Source organism: Vicugna pacos, chromosome 2, assembly GCF_048564905.1.
Source record: "Vicugna pacos chromosome 2, VicPac4, whole genome shotgun sequence".
Classification (NCBI taxonomy): Eukaryota; Metazoa; Chordata; class Mammalia; order Artiodactyla; family Camelidae; genus Vicugna; species Vicugna pacos.
Genome location: NC_132988.1, coordinates 29,393,190 through 29,414,673, shown reverse-complemented (window position 1 = coordinate 29,414,673; position 21,484 = coordinate 29,393,190). Strand labels below are relative to the sequence as shown.

At 34.4% G+C, this 21,484-nt stretch overlaps 1 protein-coding gene and 1 pseudogene across 1 annotated transcript in view; both read left to right on the top strand.

Annotated features, from left to right (window-relative positions):
• C2H4orf33 (chromosome 2 C4orf33 homolog) overlaps positions 1-21,484 on the top strand; it is a 617,194-nt gene that overhangs the window by 543,116 nt on the left and 52,594 nt on the right. The window lies entirely within an intron of this gene.
• LOC140688722 (catenin alpha-3 pseudogene) lies at positions 6,868-9,566 on the top strand (annotated as a pseudogene).

Genomic DNA, 21,484 nt, shown 5'->3' with positions numbered 1-21,484 from the left:
AAATAATAATGTAACTACTTTAAAAGAAAAATTTAAAAAGGAATTAAAACTAGAAGCATACACAATTGTTTAGAAAGTAGAAATTAAAAAGGTAATAGAAAATAAAACAGATTAAAAAGGATAAAATAAAGAGAGAATTTTAAGAGAAGGGAGGAAAAAAAGGTTTGAAAACAGTGTATAATCAATTATAAAAGAGGAATTTGAATCAGACTGGCATTCGAATTGAGACATCTTTTTAAAAACCCTTAAAAAAAAGGAAAAAACATCAAAAAATGATACTTGAAACCTATTTATAATCAATAACAGGATATCAAATCCAAAAGAAATGAAAATGAAATCAGGTGGATTTTTAAAAAATAGTAATGTAACTATTTTAAAAAAAATTTAAAAGGAATTAAAACTAGAAGCATATACAATTGTTTGGAAAGTAGAAATTAAAAAGGTAATAAAAAATAGAACAGATAAAAAAGATATGATAAAGAGAGAATTTTGAAAAAGGGGAGGAAAAAAGGGTTTGAAAACAGCTCATAATGAATAATTAAAGAGCAAGTTGAAGCAGAATAGCAATCAGGTTGAGACGTCTCTTAAAAACCTTTGAAAAAGGAGAAAAGAGAGGAAAAATGTATTTGAAACCTGTGTGTAGTCAATAACAGGAGATCAAAACCAAGAGAGATAAAAATGACATGATTTTTAAAAATAATAATAATATTAAAATTTAAAAGGGCTTAAAACTGGGGGGATATATAATTGTTTAAAAAGTAAAAATTAAAAAGGTAATAGAAAATACAACAGGTAAAAACAGATTAAAAAAAGGGGGGGGGTGTTCTCCTGGAGACTGTGTGCTCTTAATAAGTCTTTCTGTCTTTGCCGTGTTTCGGGAACTCAGCTTGCTGTTTCCAGAGGCACCTCCGTTGGCGCCCTCGTCTGTGCTGCTCCCAGTGCCTGTTGGCAATCAGATCGCGCCCCCTCACAGCACAGTGTGGGTCTCGGGCTGGGTGTCGCAGGGACCCTCTGTGCCCGTTTAACTTAGTTCTGTCAGTCAAGGGCTGCTCCCTACAGATCCGAGCCTCGGAGGCTCCCCCTCCATCCCGCTGGCCTCTCCGTTGGAGAGGGGAGACCCAGCGAGCAAGCGCCAGTCCTTTGCTGCTCCCTCCCCGCGGGACCCGTCCCGGGCTGCTTTGCCTTTTCGTCTTTCTTTTTTTTCTTTTCTCCTACCAGATTTTTGGCGTCTTTGTCGTTTAAAGAGGACAGTGTTCTGTTGGAGTTCTGCAGGTGCTCTGGTTGGCTGAGTGGGTCCGTGGTTGTGAGTCTGGATGTATCTGTGGGAGAGGGTGAGCTACGAGCGTCCTTCTACTCTGCCATCTTGGCCTCGTCTCTCCCTGTTTTTAATAGTTCACTTCCAACACTTCAAAGATAAGGTGTGCCATTCTGTGTGTTCAAGTTGTCAAATGCAATTGTGTGTATGTGTTTGTGTGTTAGTCACAAATCTTTCAGTTGCAAATGACAAACACACACTCAAGCTAGAGAAACCAAAAGGAGAATTTACCATCTCATGTAATTGGTTGCAGGGGAGGCTGTCCAAGGAATAAACCTTACCTAGGCACCACTGGGCTCTGGATTTCAGATGGTGTTATGAGGCTACTCCTCTCACTTTCCTCAGAGTTGGCTTCATTCTCAGGAAGTATCTTCCCCTATTGTGACAAGCCAGTACTGGCTCTAGGCTTCCATTATCCTTACATTGACTCTCCTAGTGAAAAGAGAACCTCTTACCCAACTGTTCAAGCAAAAGTCCAGGGTAGGGCTCTGATGCCTCAGCGTGTCTGCACCTCCCAACCACCAGTGTGGCTGGGAGATGGGGCTTTTTGATAACCGAAGACTAGCTCATCTGCTTAATGTTGTATTGGTGATGAAAGGATTTCCCCCAAAGAAGAACTGTTTGGTTAGTTGAAGAGAGGTGAAGAGAAAGTGTAAGGGGAAACCAGTAATTCTGCATTGCTTAGAAGATAAAGGGTTTGCATGTAAAGGTAAATATTTGAAATTGGAATTTTGGACTAATATGGAAGGACTTGTCTTCAGAGTTTATATGAGCAAAAAAAAAAAAAAAGTATACCCAGTCTTTTCAGTAGAGTGTCCTTCTGTATATTTAGTTGAGAAGTTTCCATTCCAGTAAATATTGCTTACAGTCAAACTTTATTTCTCCTGAAGTTAATTGAAACAGAAATGTCCATCATCATTATGACACCTATAAGTAATTCCTCTAATGTATATTACTGATTGGATTTTCTAAATCTACTTTTATACCTAAAGCTGAATATAAAGGTGATTTTGACAACAATGGAGATGAAATTCTTTAAAACCAATCTCACATGGTCACACATATTCCTTTGTTGTAATGGGATTCTGTTACTATCAATATATTTCTGAAAATCGCCTTTTCAGTTCATGTGATCAAAAGGAAACAGAAAGGAAATATAGACCCTCAGTAGTTAATTAGCACATAAAAATTGTATTTGTGAACAGACGGAGGGAATGAGACGTGCTATTTTCTTACCATTTCAATTCCTTTGGGTCCTCCAGACTTATTGGGTATTATACATAACTAGATTAACTTCAATTCATACATCTCTGATTTGCTATTTTTATGTACAATAAAAAAATAAAAACATGATTTTAGACATATAAACATATATATAATGGTACACTGTTAACATTCATGTGTGTATATACATACAGAGACACAGACACCCACACCCCACCACCACCATACACACTTCCCATGCATGTGTTGAATGTTATCACACATTCTCAGCCCAGAGGAGCAGGTGGAGCAGGCCAGCAGTATCTGGCCAGTGGGCGTTAGAGTACAGTGCTGCAAATGCTCTCAGCCAAATGGCACTCTTCTGGACACTGAGCAGAGGGTATTGTCTGCTGCATTATTTTCCTATTGCAGCTCTCTGCCATTTATTTTATTCTCTGAAAACCATCCCTGACCCAAAATGACAACACATCAAAAAATAAAATAAGATGTAAATTTGATAGTGCAAATCTGTCCAAAGATACACAGAAAAGGTGTGACTGAGGTTAAAGTAACTTGAGACAGTGTATCTACTGAGGATGAAATGCAGTGGTCGATGCGTGTTTGATGGTGATCAGTTGGCATTACAAAGGGAATTATAAGCATCATTATAGATTGGTGAAGAGGATAACAATTATTTACATAGTAGATGGAAGAAATACCAGAAGTATGTTGTGATTTCAAGTTATTTGAAGAGAATAAACAAGATACCTAGTACCTAGAAAATAATCACAAGAAAACCACAATGCTATAGCATTGAATCAAGTATTTCTGGGAAAACATCCTCCTACCCAGTCTGCTCCAACCATGTTATTCCTATTTATTAAGGGAATTCAGAGTTTCATGAGTTAAAGAATAAAGAAAATTAAGGAATAATTATTTCTAACTGCCAGAATATGTCACCACAATTAAGATTACTTTTTATTGCTTATAAATAAATAAATATGAAAAATTATTCCCTAATAATAACTTACATTATTAGTATATGTTTTATAATATATGCAGTGCCTTCTAGAATTGTTAAATGTATAAATATTTTTGTGAGCCACTTGATATTTTCAAAACATTAAAGCAGAATTCTTTTCACAGAAATGCTATTTGAATACCCCATTAAAATGACCATTTGCCTCATTTTTCTTTAATATATTCTTTATAGATTTGCTGAAAGCAAAGTAAACCTATAAGTGCCCTTTTTTAATAATAGTATTAATTATAGTCACATTCTGTATTAGTTTAATGCAGCTTCAGAAATTCTTTTCAGTGCCAGCAAAAGAGGAAAGAAATGAAACCAGGGACTCTGGAATCTGCCTTTCCTTTTCCTCCTCTCAGTTTTTATGAAAAGGAAGTATCACTTAATCACAACTTTATTATTTATCCTTAATCAAACACAACTGTAATTTCTAACTATTATTCATGTTAATAGTTAATGAAATTATGTTGGGAGATTCTCTATAATATGTATAGATTGCTCTCAAACTGTCCAATATAAGTACTAATGAAAAAACAGCCACAATGAAATGGTACTTCACAAGTGTTTTGAGTTCACATTCACACAAGGGGGTGCTGTGGATCATTGGCATTAACTAATGATGACCTGAGATCAAAGGCAGAGCCCTCTGGAACGCCAGCTTTCAAGGTAGCATAATAAGTCTAAAATGTCAAATGAAATCTTCCAAAAATGAAATTTAAACTACAATAATGGCCCATCAAAACTGTCAAGCTGGCCACCCAAGTGATATATATAAGATTGATGATTTGTAAAACTCTAGGAAAGTGAAATAGTTCCAGACAAAAGGCCAAAAGCAAATTCTTAAGTCCAATTAAAAAAAAATAAACTTTACCAAAGCTGTCAGGTGGTTTGCCACGTCGCACGCCAACAACATCCAAAGTAACTGATTTACCAGGGAACAAAACAAAAAAAGCAAAAGAAAGACCAGTGAATAAAACCGTGTACTACTTCTAAATAGTAATTTTAAACAAGAAACTATAATTCTGCTGTTATCTTGTATATGCCTACTTCTAAATCTCTAAACCTTGGTGTCTAGAGCAGAATACACCGCTGCTGAAGGCATAAAAGCACAGAGGTACGGATTTAGTATCGAGCAGAGAATGACAAGTTGTAAGAGCACACAAAGCTGTGATGATGGCAAATCCCTGATTATATAAAAGTAATTAGTATAATTCTGATCAGAACAATCCTTTCTCTGTAACAGTTTGTTGGAGTTAATAATAATAAGGCTTAAAAAAATTCTTAACGTATGTCTCCAACTCTACTGCAAGCATTAAAAATAGAGCTGTGAAATCTTTGTGAAGCCTGTGAGTTGAGCATTCACTGCTTCACTTCTGAGAAGAGAAAAATGAAGGCAAAAGACAAGCTTACGGAGGTTATTTAATTAAAGTCAGAAAGAACATTAAAATAGAAAAATTAGTTCAGTGAAAAGTCTCTTTTCATTTCCACTAAATCAGGAACAATTTAAACACTGAAATGGAAAATGGAAGAAAAAAAAAACCTCCCTTAATTGGTCTGGACTTTTCCGTTATGCTTCTGGAATTCTGACCCTGGTAATCTATTGATCCTACTTGTTTCAATAATTTGTTTATTTGTTCTTTCATTCATGTATTCATTCACTTATTGATTGATATATTCTTTCATCCATTCATTCATACATTCATTTATGTATTTTTTTTTAACAATTTTCTTTGTGTGAGGCACCAAGCTCTACAATGACCATGCAAAAGTGTATATGGCCTGGGGTCTGACTCCAAAGTGCTTAAAGGGACAGACAAATGTGTTAATCAGTACATATAATAAAATGTGATACAACTTAGGATGTTAAAGAGGAAAACAGAGGTATTAAAATCTACCTGTGCTTGTATGGTACATATAGTCAAGTAAGCTTGTAAAGAGGAAATGTTATTTGAGCTATTTGTTATGATAGTTTGAAATTTACCAGAGAATCTACAAAATCTATACTAAAAGGAAACTTGACATTTGCAGAAATGACAAATTTGAGGCTTATTTTTTATTATGTTTCCCCAAATTGCATATTTCAAGCAACAGGTCGTCAGATTTGTATGTAATACACAGGTAGAGCAAACAAATGGAATAATAATTCTTGAGGAAACAGAGATTATATTTAAAATTATATCAGTCTTGACCACAAGGCCAACAATATGAGTGAGGTAGGTTAACAAGAGGGCATCAAACTTCCCTCCATGGTTATTTAATAACTGCTCAGCAGGATGTGTTAAATGAGAAGGTCATAGTCTGTGACTTATTAATACAGCTGGGATAGGTTGGTTTCTTTTAAGTATGCTCAGCATACTCACATAGGGCCAAAACCTTGAGTGGAAATCCTGGGAAGAGAGCTTTCTGCCAGAGGAGATTTTGGAAGTTAATAATGACCTATGAGATGTCACTACATGGTATTAGTGGGGTGGCATGAAATTGAATCCATAGGAGAAATGCTTCTGCTAAAAAAAGAAAAAGTATGCAGGATTCTAAGGCACTGGGAAATGTTAAATTAGATCATTGACCATTATTCTTCAGTCTTATTGTGGAGATGTATCTTAAAAGCTTAAGAGATTTTATTTTTCTGGTTCATTGAGTACTGTTACTTTTTCTTTTGTTATAATTTTTTTCTGGTACCCAGTAGAAGCTTAGTTTAACCAAGGATCCATTTTATAGCTGGAGAATATGTTATCAATGTATTATTTGGTATTCATTTAAGACATGGAAGCAAAAATGTATATGGGAATGTTTATTTGTCAAAGATGCATTTCACATTTGTATCTCTTGCTCTACAAATATATACTTTCTATGGCACTTGTTATTTTTCACTAACAGGAAATAGATTCCGTTTGGATTAGTTTGACAGGAAAATACTTGGATTTTTAGGCAGAAAATTTGGTTGAATACTATCTTAGTTTTGGGTTTCCCCTAAAGCAAAGACTGAAGCAGACTTGTTTTTATTTGCAGACAGCATCCAGGAAGTAGAAGAAAGGAATAGACAGGAAGTAAAAGCCAAACAAAGATGGGTTATCAGGAGGTTTTAAGAGGTTCCTTTGGCATTTTGTGAGAAGCCTTATGAAGCTTCCACTCAGGTGCAAAAAAAAGGGGGAAATGTTTATTTATTGATCCTCATCATTCATTGTTCAAGGATGGTGCCATACTTTTCTGGGTGGGACACACGTATGAGAGCAAAGTACATTCCTGTGGGCTTCCCACACTGTGGCTCAGAGAAGCCCAGGAGGGAAGGGTGATGTAGGTGATGCAGGCTTGAGTCACAAATATGGCCAACAGGCAAAATAGTGAAAGCCTTGCAGGGCTGGTGACAACATCAGTGGATGGACTAAGAAAGGCCAAAAGTTGGGATATAAGAAGTGCCTAATATACAGATGTTGTGTGCTCTTTAACATAGAATAAAAATTGTCTACAAAAGTTAAATGGGCAAATAGATTTTTCAGTGAAATATAGCAGGTAAATATGACAAAGCTCTAAACTCTGGTCTAATTTTCAATTAATTCCAGTGACTAGTTCCTCCTCACCCTGTCCTTAGAGAATAAACCCAAATTCTTTCATATGTACCAGCATTTCTCAAACATTTGGTCTAGGGACCACTGTATACTCCTAAAGATCACTGAATATCCAAGCATATTTGCATTAATATAGGTTGTAGTCATATTTACTATATTTAGAAATTAAAACAGAAATTGTAAAATAGATGGAATAATTTAAAATGAAAACAGTAAACATATTACAAGTTAATAATGATAAAGCTTTGCAGTAATCACTCTGTATTTCCCCAGTCACATCCCTTCCAGCTCTCCTAAATATCTATTTCATGTCTTATTCTACTCCATTCTTCCAATACTTTCTTCCTTATCCTTAATCTCATATTTTTATCTTGGAATTCACTAAGAAAATGAAAGCTGTCAGAAGAGAACTTCCACCAAGATAGCTACACACCTGCCTATATCCTCTACCTTTCTTTTGATACTGCAGAGGAGCTGTCTGTGCTTCTGATTAACACTGAGTACTACTCTTGCATGCTAGATACTGGCTTTTCTTGTCTACTGAATTACAGTTATCTCTTTGTTCATCTCATGCTCAGATTTCTTTCTCTATTGAATAATTACCATCAGTATACAAATGTCCTACTGTTTCTTCTATTTGAAAAGAACCCTTGCTTGATTACACTTCTATCTCCAGCTAATACCCTATTTATTTCCTACAATTGACAGTAAAGTTCCTCAAAAGAGTTTTCTAATCTTTTCTCTTCCATTCTCTTGGGGACCTTGCCGTCTGTTTTTTTTCCCCCCACATGAGTCTGGAATTTCATCATGGTCACCAGTAATCTTTGTATCACTAAAAGTGATGGCCAGTTCTCACTCTTTATCTTATTTTATCCATCAACAGCATTTGCCCTTGTTACTAAATTAGTCTCTCCTCCTTGAAACAATTATCTTCCCTTTCTCTTAATTCTTCTTGTCTCTTGCTGGCTGTTGGCCTTCAATCTTCTTTGCTAGGTCTTGAGCACTCTGTCATGGACTTTTCTGTACTTGCTCCCTTGGTGATCTAATCCTTTCCTAGGGTTTTAAATTCTATCTCTGCCCCCATGAATCTAAAATACATATCTCTATCACTACTGTTCCTGAAAGGTAACTGCATAGTATTGCTTGCTGGTGCTTAGGAATTCAGTATGTTGAGACAGATATATCAGAACTTCCTCATGGTAAACACGTGGAGAACTGGGAAGAATGGTGCACCTGGAGGGGGCATAGAAGCTCTGCACCCTTTTCTCATACTTTGCCCCACACATCTCTTTTATCTGGCTATTCCTGAGTTACAAAGGTAAATCTCAGAGCCATATCCTTGATGATGTTAACAAATGTATCATTGAAAGATCAGGATGCTGGTAATTTAGATCATTCTGCAGATGCTATCAGAGTATGGGCAGCAAGAGTTCACATTGTCATAGGTGAAATGGACAGTTAGGAGCCAGGGACTTTTACTGAAGGTGTGATGAGAAATATTAACATCCTTATAAGTACTATAATTCTTGAATGTGTAACAAAGGTGAATTTTGCCTTGGAAACCTTAAGTAAAAACTCTGGGTGTGTTTGATGCTAATCCATTTGTGGATATCTCAAAGAATATCTATGATACATTTCATGATATCAGATGTTCAGTCTTGATAATTTGAACCCCAGAGGAACTGGAAGATGTTTCTAACCTGGAAGAGGATCGCTAGGTCCACTGTCACAACAGCATTCAGACTGGAGGGAAAACTGACAGCTAAGATGACTCAAACACCTGAGGCAGAAAAAGAAGAACAGTGCTGAGCAAGTGGCTGATTTCAAGAAAGTAAAGAGTAATCTGGGTGCAGAGATTGAGATATGGATTATACAAGCAACAATATCATTGTTCTGGCCAAGAAGATGTGTATGATCATGATGGAGATGACAGACTTCACAACGGGCAAAGGACCACCACAGCATATGACTGATGTGATCTATGCAGCTAAAATTACATCAGAATAAGTATCAAAGACATATGTCCTCACTTGGCACATGTCTAGACCTATCATGTAAACAGGTCTTGTTGGACTGCTGGAACAGAGTAAGTTCTACTCTCATCAACTGAAAACCTGTAGTCAAGTTAAGCTAAGATCCAAAACGTAGGTAGGAGAGTTAATCATTTCAGCTTTGGACAGCATCACTTCCCTCATCCAAGCAGCTAAAAACTTAATGAATGCTCTAGTGCAATCTATGAAAATGTCTTATGTGTCCTCAATTGGAGTCATCAGAATTCAAGTCCTGCTAGGCCCTGGCACCCGGTTGTGATGAGGAGAATGAAGACCCTTGCAAAAAAAAAATCCTTGATTAAAAGAGAGAAGCCACAGGAATATTCTGCAGACAAGGCTCAGCAAAGAAAAAAATCCACCCAGTACAAGTAATGAGTGAATTTAGGGGAAGACATATCTACTGAAACAACTATTCTACTCTGGTGGCTTTATTACAAAGTTCTGACTAAATCCACTGCTTTATTTTTCACTTGATTAGTTCTGTAAGTACACTAACTGTTAGAGTTTAAACCTCAAATAATGTGAAACATTGAAAGCAGAAACAATATGAGCAACATATATTTAGGATCATGTCATTGTCATCTCTGTATGGTCAGTACCTAGTAAGTGGTCAATATATGCTTGTTGAATGAATAAAATCTTCAGGTGTTGTTTGGCCCTTTCCACTACAGAAAATATCTTACGTTTGTTACCAGATAAGCATAGGAGATACAGGTGAGTCCTGTTCATGTGTAATAGCTTAAGTATACTTACACTTTTCATTTTGAATTAAAATATTGACACTAGCTGCTGAGTTTTCAATGGAAATCAAAGACTTCATTGAAGAGTTTCCTATTTAATCTCCATACTTTCTTTACCTGACCTAACTTGACAGACATGTGTGATTCCTGCTAAAGAAAAAAAAAAATCAGTCTGTAGCTTTCTGTATCTATTGACAACTGATTAGGTCAACAACCATCAGAAACTAACCAAAGCTTGAGCAGTCAAGCAACCTCCTGGATTTTGAAGGTCAGCCTTGATTATAAACAAGGCAATTTATTAACATTATAAAGATTAGAATGAGTTTTGATGCTGCAAATGTGCCTTTAAAGTTCCATTTTGTTCAGCAGTTCTGCATGTTGAGTGTTGGGTTTACATGGGCTCCAGAATACATATGTGGAAGAAGAGTTATCACCCATGGGGGAAATGGGACTATATCTAACTGTATCCCTGAGTGACTTATAATAACAGAAGTGTAAGGAGTTCTGCATAACTCTAAAATTCCATCTGTATCAGCTTGCAATTGTAATTAAAAGACCACTTTGAAAAATCTTTTGGCATTGTGTAATGTAACTGGGAGAATTATACCATTGAACTATGAAGTAGAGTTAATGGCAATGAGCTGGAGTGATTTTAATAACTTTTTTTAAAATAAAAATCATTGAGGTAAAATAAAAAAGACAGATACAATATGATCACTTTTTACCTCCTTTCTCCCACATATGTTTTTACGTAGTTTAGAGTCATTTTTGTTAATGCTGTGTAGTTTTTTTCACTTTCAACTCTAGGACACTGATGATTCTTTTTTGATTTTTCCTGAGAAATCTGACTCAAGGATGGGAAGAGAGAGTAGTGGGAAAGAACAGAAGAAGCAAAAGACAGAATTTAAAATAGCCTTTTGGTCAAGTTTAGGAACCAAATAATTGCACTGGTAAAAAGAGGAGAGATGTTTGACATTTGTTTTGACCAAGAATTCACATTTCATTGTGAACTTCATGTCACAGTTACTAGGGAGAAAACATCCACAGAAGATTCTGAAAGTATACAAAATTATGAAATTTCAACATGACTAAACATAGTCATGCACACAGGTTAGCTAAACAACAAGGGGACAGATCATTTGATTATGATAATCTGCTCATAGCTTTAATTACATATTACAAAGTAATAAAAATCTGTGGTATTTTATTTTCTTATAGAAAAAAGATACTAGTTTATGTTCTAACATTTTCCAAGCTGCTTTGTGGCCTTTGGACAGTTCTAGCACAACTCTCATGGTTTTAATTCCTTTTTGAGGGTGAAGGAATTTACTTTAAGACTTAGTGGATGGACCCATCCTCTAGGCTATTCCCTTCCCTATTTTGCTCTACTTATGATGATGGTCTTTTTCTCTAGTGTCCTGTCAAAGACAGCCATTCATGCAACCAGTGAGCCTCTTCTGGTGCTTTTCCTGCCCTATTGTCCAGCCAAGATATTTCCTGAGTACTGCTGCGCCAGCACCAGAGCTGATTCCAATACTGTAGCCTTCATCAGCTCTACTGCTGCCTTTGTCAAGGTGCCACTCACGCTGTGTCATTGGACTCTTCTGAGTGTCCACCAAATTCCCGTGAGCTGAAAAACAGGGGATCTCCATGGCATATCTTTTCTATTCTCCTCACTATTGCTCTCCTGTGAGCGAGAAAGGGCTGAAATTGGTAACTAATTAATGTGCCCCAATCAAGTCCTTGATTGCCGTTCTCAAAATTTTCATCCTAGAAGAAAGGGGATAAAGTAGATCAGTCTACAAAGACTCAGAACTACTCCTTAGTCAATCTTTACTAGTTTTGCCTAAACTCCTCTCACTACTGAAATGAAGTTTTCCCTCTAATTCTGTTTTCTTCTATAATTGTCCTTGGTTTATAATCCTAGTTTTCCTTGGCATATATCTACTACCTGAATTGATTCCTTCAAGTGTCCCAATGTCTAGAGCATATCTGGACATCAGGTTTATTTAATACAGGTGGTAAAGTACCTTCAAAGGCTAGTAGATGAAAGAAAGAATATTGAATTTGGGTTCAAAGAAGTCTGTATTCCAACTGTATTGTTTACTAGCTGCATATATTTGAGCAATTTTTAAACCCTTTTTGATATCCCAATTCAGTATCTATTAATTATTCCCAAAACTCTATATTAAGGTCAACTTTATAGGACTGTTGTAAGGGTTACATAAATATCATATAGCTAGCATTTGGTAAATGGTAATTGTTAAATTTTTTATTGAACAATAATAAAAGTAAAAATAATTAGTTTTTACTAAATCATTACTATGTATTTTTAAAGTAGATATTTGTCTTCATTCAGTCTTGATTCCTCAGCCTTTCTCCATTGAACTTGATTTTATTCAACTTTATCTTGACAGATGCTTAATTTGGCTTCTTCCTCCTCTGTTTCAGGGTAGTAAATTACCCTTTTTGGTGTCACTAATAAAAATCTGGACCAGGTGGAAAATATTTGTAAACTTTATACTAAAACTTATTAAACTTTAATTTTCTCATGCAGGAAAATCTCTCGTATATATAAAATATGATGATAATTGTTCCTTGTAACATTTTCTGGCTCTAAAAGTAATGCACACTATTGCAGAAATTTTAAAAATTACATAAAATACACAAAGAAGAACATAAAATCATTCACAAACCAACTAAACAGAGGCAATTAGTTAAGAATTTGACATACAGACTTCTGTAAAATATGTATAAATTTAATCAAAATGTAAGCCTACTATACTTATTATTTTGTAACAGCTCCATATTGAAAAAAAAAAAACTTGTTAATAAAGGGTGATACATCATGTTAGGAGAAAACTTCCACAGTATCATTTTAATGAATACATGATATTCATAAAATAGATATAGTGTAATTTATTTAACCATATTTATATTGCAGAATTGGCTATTTTCCATTTTTGTTGTAATAAACAATGCTACAGTGAGCATTATATATATAAATCTTTATGCACATCCTTAATTATTTCTTTAGAATAAATTACTAGGAACAAAATTGCTGTGTCAAAGCATATACATATTTTATTTATTTATTGTAACCTAGTTTTTAATCATAAAATAATAAATGCACTTTGGAAAAAGTCAGTATTGAAATATTAAGGAAAAAAAAGAATAGTAAAAGTGTGCTCTCACTTGTATCCCACTTTAGAGATAAACACTATTAACACTTAATTTGTTTGTATTTTTTCCCACAATTCTTTCTTAATATTCAAGCATACTTAAAAATACGCATTTATCTTTGTTAATATGCAGGGCTCATAATACGTATGCTCTTTTGCATCCTTACTTTTTACTTAATGTACTTGAAAAATAGTTACCAAAAATGGTTTTGCCTCTTTCTTTTAACCCTTTGTATAGTATTTCATAACATGAATGTACATTATTTTATTTAACCAATCTTCTTCTGATAAACATTGAGGTTATTATTTTTGCCTTTGTAATCAGTGTTGTGATGCACATCTTTCTACAACTCTCTTCGTAAATTTTGAAATTATCTTTATAGGAGAGAGATTTAAAAGTGGAAGTGATGAGTCAAATCATGTGTATAGTTTGAAGTTTGGTAGTAAAGGTAAGTATTTTGTGAGATTTTAATATTCAATTCAGTATTGCTATTTTCTTGAAATATTATTTGAGATATAATGTAAATAAAATAATGCACTTTGAAGTAAAAAGATTATCTTCTCAGAATATTATACAGTTTTAGTGTTCTTTCCATGTAACTAATACACTCTATTTGAAGACTTCAGATAAAGAATTCTAAATGTAATGGTAAACAGAAATGTTCGCTTTCAGTTTAAAATGTTGAAAAGTGGTGTTCTTTTTCAGAATACTTTTGAATTTACAAATTGTGCTGTGTTATTTAATTATTTAATGCTAGAGCATTATACCTTTTTTACTCGCTACCATTTTCTGTTTACATTTACATTATATAAACTACTGTGGACATCAGGCCACTATGTGTTTCATTTTGCTCATCCGTTTAACAAATATTTAATGAGTGCCCACTCTATGCAAGATCCCATACTAGTTGTTGGGGCTGTAACAACAGATCAAAAAAACAAAAATACCTGATTATTCATGGTATTTACATTCTAATGGAGGGGGAAGCAAATTAAGTAAAATACAGATTGTGAAAGATAACAATTCATGCTAAGAAAACAAAGTAAAGCAGATGAGAAGACTAAAAAATGTTTGGTGGGAGATGTTACAATTCTAAGTATAGGAACTAGAGAAAAAAAAATCACTTAGAAGGAATTCTTGAAAAGACATTTGAAGGAGTGGGACAGTTTGATTAATGAAGCCAGGTGTGATGGTCAATTTCATGTGTTCACTTAGCCAGGCCATAGTCCCCAGTTATTTAATCAAATTCTTATCAACATGTTACCATGATAGTACTTTGTAGATGGGATTAAATTTCATAATCAGTTGACTCTCATCTGAATAATAAGAAATTCTACCTGTGGGCCTCAGCTTCACCACTTGCCTGAGAGTTCCAAACTGCCCCTCCTGATAGCATGGCCTGCAGATTTTGACTCCCCTAACCAGCCCTCACAATAGGCTACTACCTTATAATTTATAATTTCTTTAATATATACCATCTCTTACTGGTTCTATTTCTGTGGCTAAAGCTTAATAGATGGGTACACTATATAATTCAGAAATATTTTGAGATTTTATGCTATGAATTGCATGAGTGGCCAAAACATACATATGACTTATGTCTCACAGCACAATGACCTTTGAATGAGTCCTAACCCTGGACAGCTTGTGTTTCATCCTAGGATCTTTTTAGACACCCTCAACAGTTGATAAAACAACTTCACAGACAAACAATAAGTTATAGAAAGACAAAACAGCACCATTAACCAATAGGCTCTAGTCAACATTTATAGAGCATTCAGAATATATATTCCTTTTAAAAAGGTGCAGAATCAAGGTAATAAAGGAAATGTATCTGTTTCAAAACATAGTTTAGCACTAAAAGCAAGTGAACAATTATAGGTTAAAACAAAGAAACAAAAAACCTTAAACTAAATCTTATGCCTTATAAAAAAAAAAAACTTAAAATGGGTCATGAACTTAGAATATTAAATGTGAAACCAAGCAACATATAAAAAAGGAGAGAAATCTTTGTGATCTAGGGGTAGGACCCTGTTACCAGAAAATGTGATTTATATATGAAAAAAATAGCAAATTGAACTTCAAATTTAAAAAATTTATCTACACAAGACCCTGTTATGAGCCTGAAAAGACAAGCTACGTATTAAAAGAAAATGTTTGCAAACCACATATTAAACAAAGGACTGGTATCTAGAATATATAAAGAACCCTAAAACTAAAGAGTTAAAAATCAAACAGCCCAATTAGAAAATGGGCAAAGACATAACCATTTCACTGAAGAGGACATACAGATTTCAAATTAACATAAGAAAATATGTTCAACATTATTAGCCTTTAGGGAAATGCAATTTAAAACCACAGTGACATATGACCATATACATAAAAGAATGGTTAAAAAAAATGATGACAATATCAACTAGTGGTGAGGATGTGGAGAAACTGGATCATCATTCAACCTTACTATTGAGAATTCAAAAATGGAACATACATTCTGGAAGCTAGCTAGGCAGTTTCTTAAAAACTAACCATGCAACTTCCATGTGATCCAGCAATTGGGCTCCTAGTCATTTATCTTGATAAATTAAAATTTATGGCCCCACAAAAACCTCTACACAAATGCTTCTGGTACATTTATTCATGATAGCCAAAATCTGGAACCAACCCACATGTCCTCCAATGGGTGAATAGTTAATCAGACTATGGCACATCCATACTTGGAATATTTCTCAGCAATAAACATAAAAGAATATTGATAAAATACAACTATTTCAGTGAATTTCAGAGAATTTTGCTGAATGATGCAAGCCAATCCCAAAAGGTTATATACAGAATGATTATATTTATGTATCACTTGGGAATGACAAAATTATAGAAAAGGAGAACAGATTAGTGGTTGCCAGGTGTTAAGAAGACAGGGAGGAGAGGTGCTTGGTGAGAGGGATGTCAGTGTGACTGTAAAAGAACATGAGAGATCTTTGTGGTGATGGAAATGCTCTATGTCTTGACTGTTCCAGTGTCAATATCCTGGTTATGATACTTTGCTATAGTTTTGCAAGATGTTACATTTGAGAGGAAACAGGTAAAGGTAAGTGGGATTTCTTGGTGGTATTTCTTACAACTGCATAGGAATTTACAATTATCTAAAAATTTAAAAATTCGATTTTTATAAAAACAAAATGCACAACATCAATGTCCTGAATAATATTGCTTTAAATGCACTCAATTTTCGTGTGTTAAAAAATACTAGTGTTTGCATATTATACAGATTTTGCTTCTTTTTCAGAATATCCTTTATTAATGAGTGATTGAATCTGGCACCACTATTTTCTGCTTATTTGAACCCACTCATTCAATTATTATATATTCTACATTCTCATCCATTCCAACAATACACATTTCATCATGCAAGATTTTTATTCCTCATTTTCATTTTTAAAAACCAAATTATGTTAAGTAGATGCTTCTCTTTAATATATTTTCTGAAATGTCTTAATTCCAATATAAACTAAAAAAATAATAATAGCACAGATAATCTATGAGTTAGTAAAAATATTTTGTCCATGAATGGTAGAATAGGAAAGCATAATGTATTAAACATACCTCAAGCATATTTCAATATGAAAACAAAATTAAAATACTTTGAACAAATGACCTTTTTGAATGTTTAATGGGCTACTCCATGAACTTGCAGTGACTTATGGTAGTTTGTCCAACAATTAAAGTAATTAAAGTTATTTCCTTATGAGGCAATCACATTGGTCATAAAAATTTGAAACATGTATTTAAGACACCTTAGACCTATGTTAATTCAAGCCTATTATGTAAGAACAATACAAATAATAGTTACACTGGGATCAGTCACAGTATCTTTCTTAAAGAAACACATAACTTTGTGTAAAAGGAAGTTTGCCTACGGTTTTCAGAGGGAGAGTCGCATGAACTTTGGCAAATATTATTTTGCAAATGCCACTCTTAAGAACAGTACCACTAGCAGTAACCTGACATTTATAACTATTCTAAATAATGCAACAAAAGCATTTTCAAGGTTCATGTGCGTCTTTTCACATGCAGACGTTGCAGTTCTCATCAATAATTAAGCTTGTTTGGACACATCTTACTGAATCATGTTTTTTGAATTGAAAAAATACATTATCTTGTGAGTCAATCAAGCACTTGCAGAAAGTTGTTCTCTTGGTTCTTTGCTTTACCTGACCCTTTTTTGGTTTTATTTGGCCTCTCCTACTATTGATCAGTTGTTAGATCCTTGGTAGGTAAATACATTTGTAGACCACATTCACTTGCTTTGATTCATTTACTTTGATTTATTTACTTTGTTTATTTACTTTGGTTAAATTGAGATATCTGCTATTTACAGATATCTGTAAAGTCTGTCTGGTAAATTGGCTGAGGATCTGAGGTCCTAAAATATAAATACTAACATTTCACACCATTTCCCTAAATAAACTAGTCCCTTTGTTGGCAGCTTGATTCTGACTCTTGTATTCCTGATTCACTTGTCTGTAAATCACAGGCATGTAATTCCTACAGTAGCCTGACAATACTGAGAACTGAAAACTAAAAAATCATAGGTGAAATGTGGGGGATGCTATCACGTGCAACTATGGACCATTATTAAAATTACTGACAAAATAATTACTCATATCATAAAGTATAATGTTCTGTGTAAAACAATATATTAAAGTTTAATAAACTTTTGGTCAAGTTTCTTAAAACTAAATTTATAGACAAAGTCGTAATACTTACCATTTTGGTAAAGATGAAAATTTTAGAGTCAGACTGGGAGTCCATCACCCCACTCCCTCTCATTTAATAGCTACAGAAACTTAAGCTATTTTCACAACCTCTCAGATGGAATACGGCACTTAAGCCAATGCTCAGCATATAACAAATGCTCTGTAAGTGGTAGTCCTGACTACTGCGATGATTATAACTGCCAGCACAGCCACTGCTGTTACTACCAGTGCTTCATCTGCTACTACATAAAATAGAGGAAGGAAAAGTAATAAAACTGTAGAAATGCAAAACATAATTACTGAACACTCATTGTTTTATGATGAGAGGAGTTACTTAGTTGTTCCAACAGTTGAACTATTGATATCTTATGAATCAAAAGATTGAAATGTTCTTTTATCAGATATTGTTAGTCATTTATCCCAATTTTTAGAGCATTTTTATTGTCCCAGCTTAGTATTCCTGGTAGGTATGTTTTTCTTGTTCTATGACAGTTCAAATAGTTAGCAGTTAATGTTGGTCATCATCAAAACGACATTTCTTTGATTTGGAATGGCATTAGCTTAGTAGGTAGTATCTCTCATGTGATGTGAAATAATGTGGAAGAAGCTTATTTTACCTAAACTCAGCTGAATGGGAGAATTTCATTTGTCGTCTACTGCTTAAAAATAATAGCTTTTGAAAAGAGCTGTAGCATTCAGATTCACAGTCAGAAAAAGACAGTGGATATTTGTAATAAATAGCATGCTAATTCTTGCACAAAATCACAAATATTCTGGGTATAAAAACTGTGTAGTTCAAATGAACTTTGATCCCCGGATATGTCTGTTTTTCTAATGTGAACTTTCTCCCTTTGTTTCAGATTGAAAGTGGTTTCAATTAAAAATAAAATTGCAAATTTTTCAATTTCCAAAATATTACCGTAAACTGATTCTATGTATTACAGCATATTCATACCTTCATAGAATTTATTCTATTTACAGAGCTTACTGAATAAACATTTGTTGAATAACTGTTGAATTTGAATTGCAATACAAAATGCAGTTCTGTGTACAATGCCATAAGGTAAAGATGATTGTTATACAATCTGCTGTCCTTTTCTGTCACCATATGAAGCGGAATTCACTCTCTACAATTTTATTAGCATATATTTCGGTCCCCATGTTCTCAAAGTTAGAATTTAAGCAACCATTCCAAAAATAAAATTTTGGAAAACATATTTTGCATGAGGTGGAAAGAGATGATTGCAATTCTATAAGGCTATTTTGATGGTTTTAATTATTCACCAAATGGAAGGTTTGACTACCAGATTTGCTGAAGGCTACAGCACCTTGGTGTATTTGCCTGCAAGCTGTACTTTAGTGCACAAAAAGGAAGCCACAAATAACCAGTAACATGACTATCAGGGTGTAAAATGTCAAATTTAATTTCACAATTGACTCAACAATTTCTGCATTTCTAGGGAAAGGGAGTTAAAGAGCCAAGCAATAGGCATTTTTTTTTTTTTTTGTCTGGAGGTAATCTGTTTCATGTCTGCAAAACAAGTACGCTTCCCTGCATAATTCAAACATAGGAAGAAAAATTTAAATATTGAGAAAGTATGTTTGTGCTGTTTTATATCAACTTTTAGAGAATTATGTATCTTAATTTAAGAATCATTTTCACATTCTCTTTTGGAAATATAATTAATTAAAATATGGCGTTCATAATTATCATATCTAAGTCTTTTAACATTGAATGTGATGTTGAAACAATGCAACATACATACTTGAGATAGTTTTGAATAGATGTCATAGAGGCAATTGGATCACTAAAACAACAATAACAGATAAAGAACTATGTAGCAAGAAGAAAGGTCATTATTATAATCTCTAAAATGAATTTTCATTGAGCAATAGAATAGAAATTGCACTTTATGGGTTTTTTTTTAAAGAAACTCTAGGAGTATTTTTATGTTTCTTCACTGAAGCACTCAAGACTCTACAACTGTCAAAAGTCAAATGCCAATTACAATTTAATGAACGTATGTCAGTGGGGAGCTAAAATAATATGGTTCTGGTCACCTAATTTTCTAAAGTAGTACAAAGATTTTGCTACCTGAATCAGTATTTTTCAGACATTGTTACACATAAGGATCACCTAGAAAACTTGTTTAGATGCAAATGCCTGGATCCTGCCCCAAGATATCCTGCTGATTTATGAAGGACCAGAAACCTACTAAAATTGACTCTCCAGGAAATTTTGAGGAAGTCCACACAAGCAAGAGTCTTTTAGGCTATTGGTTCAATATATTCTATTTTGAGATCTAAGATGCCATCAGTTATAAGATGCATTTTTCAGTACTTTTAAGAAAGAAAATTATAATGCCAATTATACAATCTCACTGATTGTAAGAAGCATCTTAATTTTAGCGAAGTTAAAATGTACTCATCTTGGATGGTTCTAATACCTCATCAGTAATCTCTACCACGCTTTTGACATCAGCTGGATAGCAGTTTATTCAAAATTACGGACTCTAATAAATCTCTGATCCAATCAACCAAACTTATTTTATGTGTACCTTATACTCTGTCAAGAGTTTTGATAGGTATCTGTTCCTGTGATCTTTTGCTGCATTAAAAAACACCCCAAAACTCAGGATATTTAAATAATAATTTATTATTATTTTCCTTGATTCAGCGACTCATTTGGGGATCAGCTGGACAGTCCTTGCTTGGGATGGCTCATGCAGTTACAGTCAAATGCCAGCTGGAGCTATAGTCAAAATAAGGCTCATTGGCCTCCATATATGACTTGGGCTTCATTGCATGGGTGTAGTTTTCTGAGAGGAAGCATTCCAAGAGTGAGGATTCCAAGAGGCTAAGACTGAAGCTGCAAGGCTTCGTCCCACCCAGCCTCTACTGTCCGTGACACCCAGCATCTCCTTCTCTGCATTCTGTTGGTCAAGAGTGAGTCACAGCCAACTTACAGTTAAGGGGAGGGAAATACACAGGGACGTGACCAATAAGAGGAATGGTTCATTGGGGGCAACATCTTTGGAGACTAGCTGTACAGAACCTTTACATTTAATTTGATTTAATCTTTGTTACAAATTCTAAAAGATGCTTGTTAGCCATAGAGAGCTGGCTCTTGATAACTCACAGAAATCGACACATTTCAAGAACAGCCAGCCCTTCATATAGTCTGTTGGCTTAATTATTTACAAATTCATTCTTTTAAAAGTTCCTCATTTTATAGTCACCTTCTTAAAGGAAGACATTTGCTTTTGCAAGCCCATTTGGTCAGAACTTGAATGCAGAAAAGTCATTCTGGGCTCCCCATAATTCCTCCACCCTTGTGCCACACACTCATTCCTTCCTTATTGCACTCTCCCCTCACCCTCCCCACACAGCTAGGATCAATGAGGGGGGGATAATCAAGAGACATTTTTTAATTAAATTGGCATGTTTGATTGGGAAACCATAAAAATACCTAAAGAGCATATCTAGCAATTATTGCTGAGTTAACTATGTGTCAATAATGTAAGTGCTTTATGTTTCCTATCTAGTTGAACTTCTACAATAAATTAATGAGGCAGACATTGTTATCCTCATTTTCATGAGGAAACTGGGGTTAAGAGAGGCAAAGAACTCTCCAAAAACTAAAAG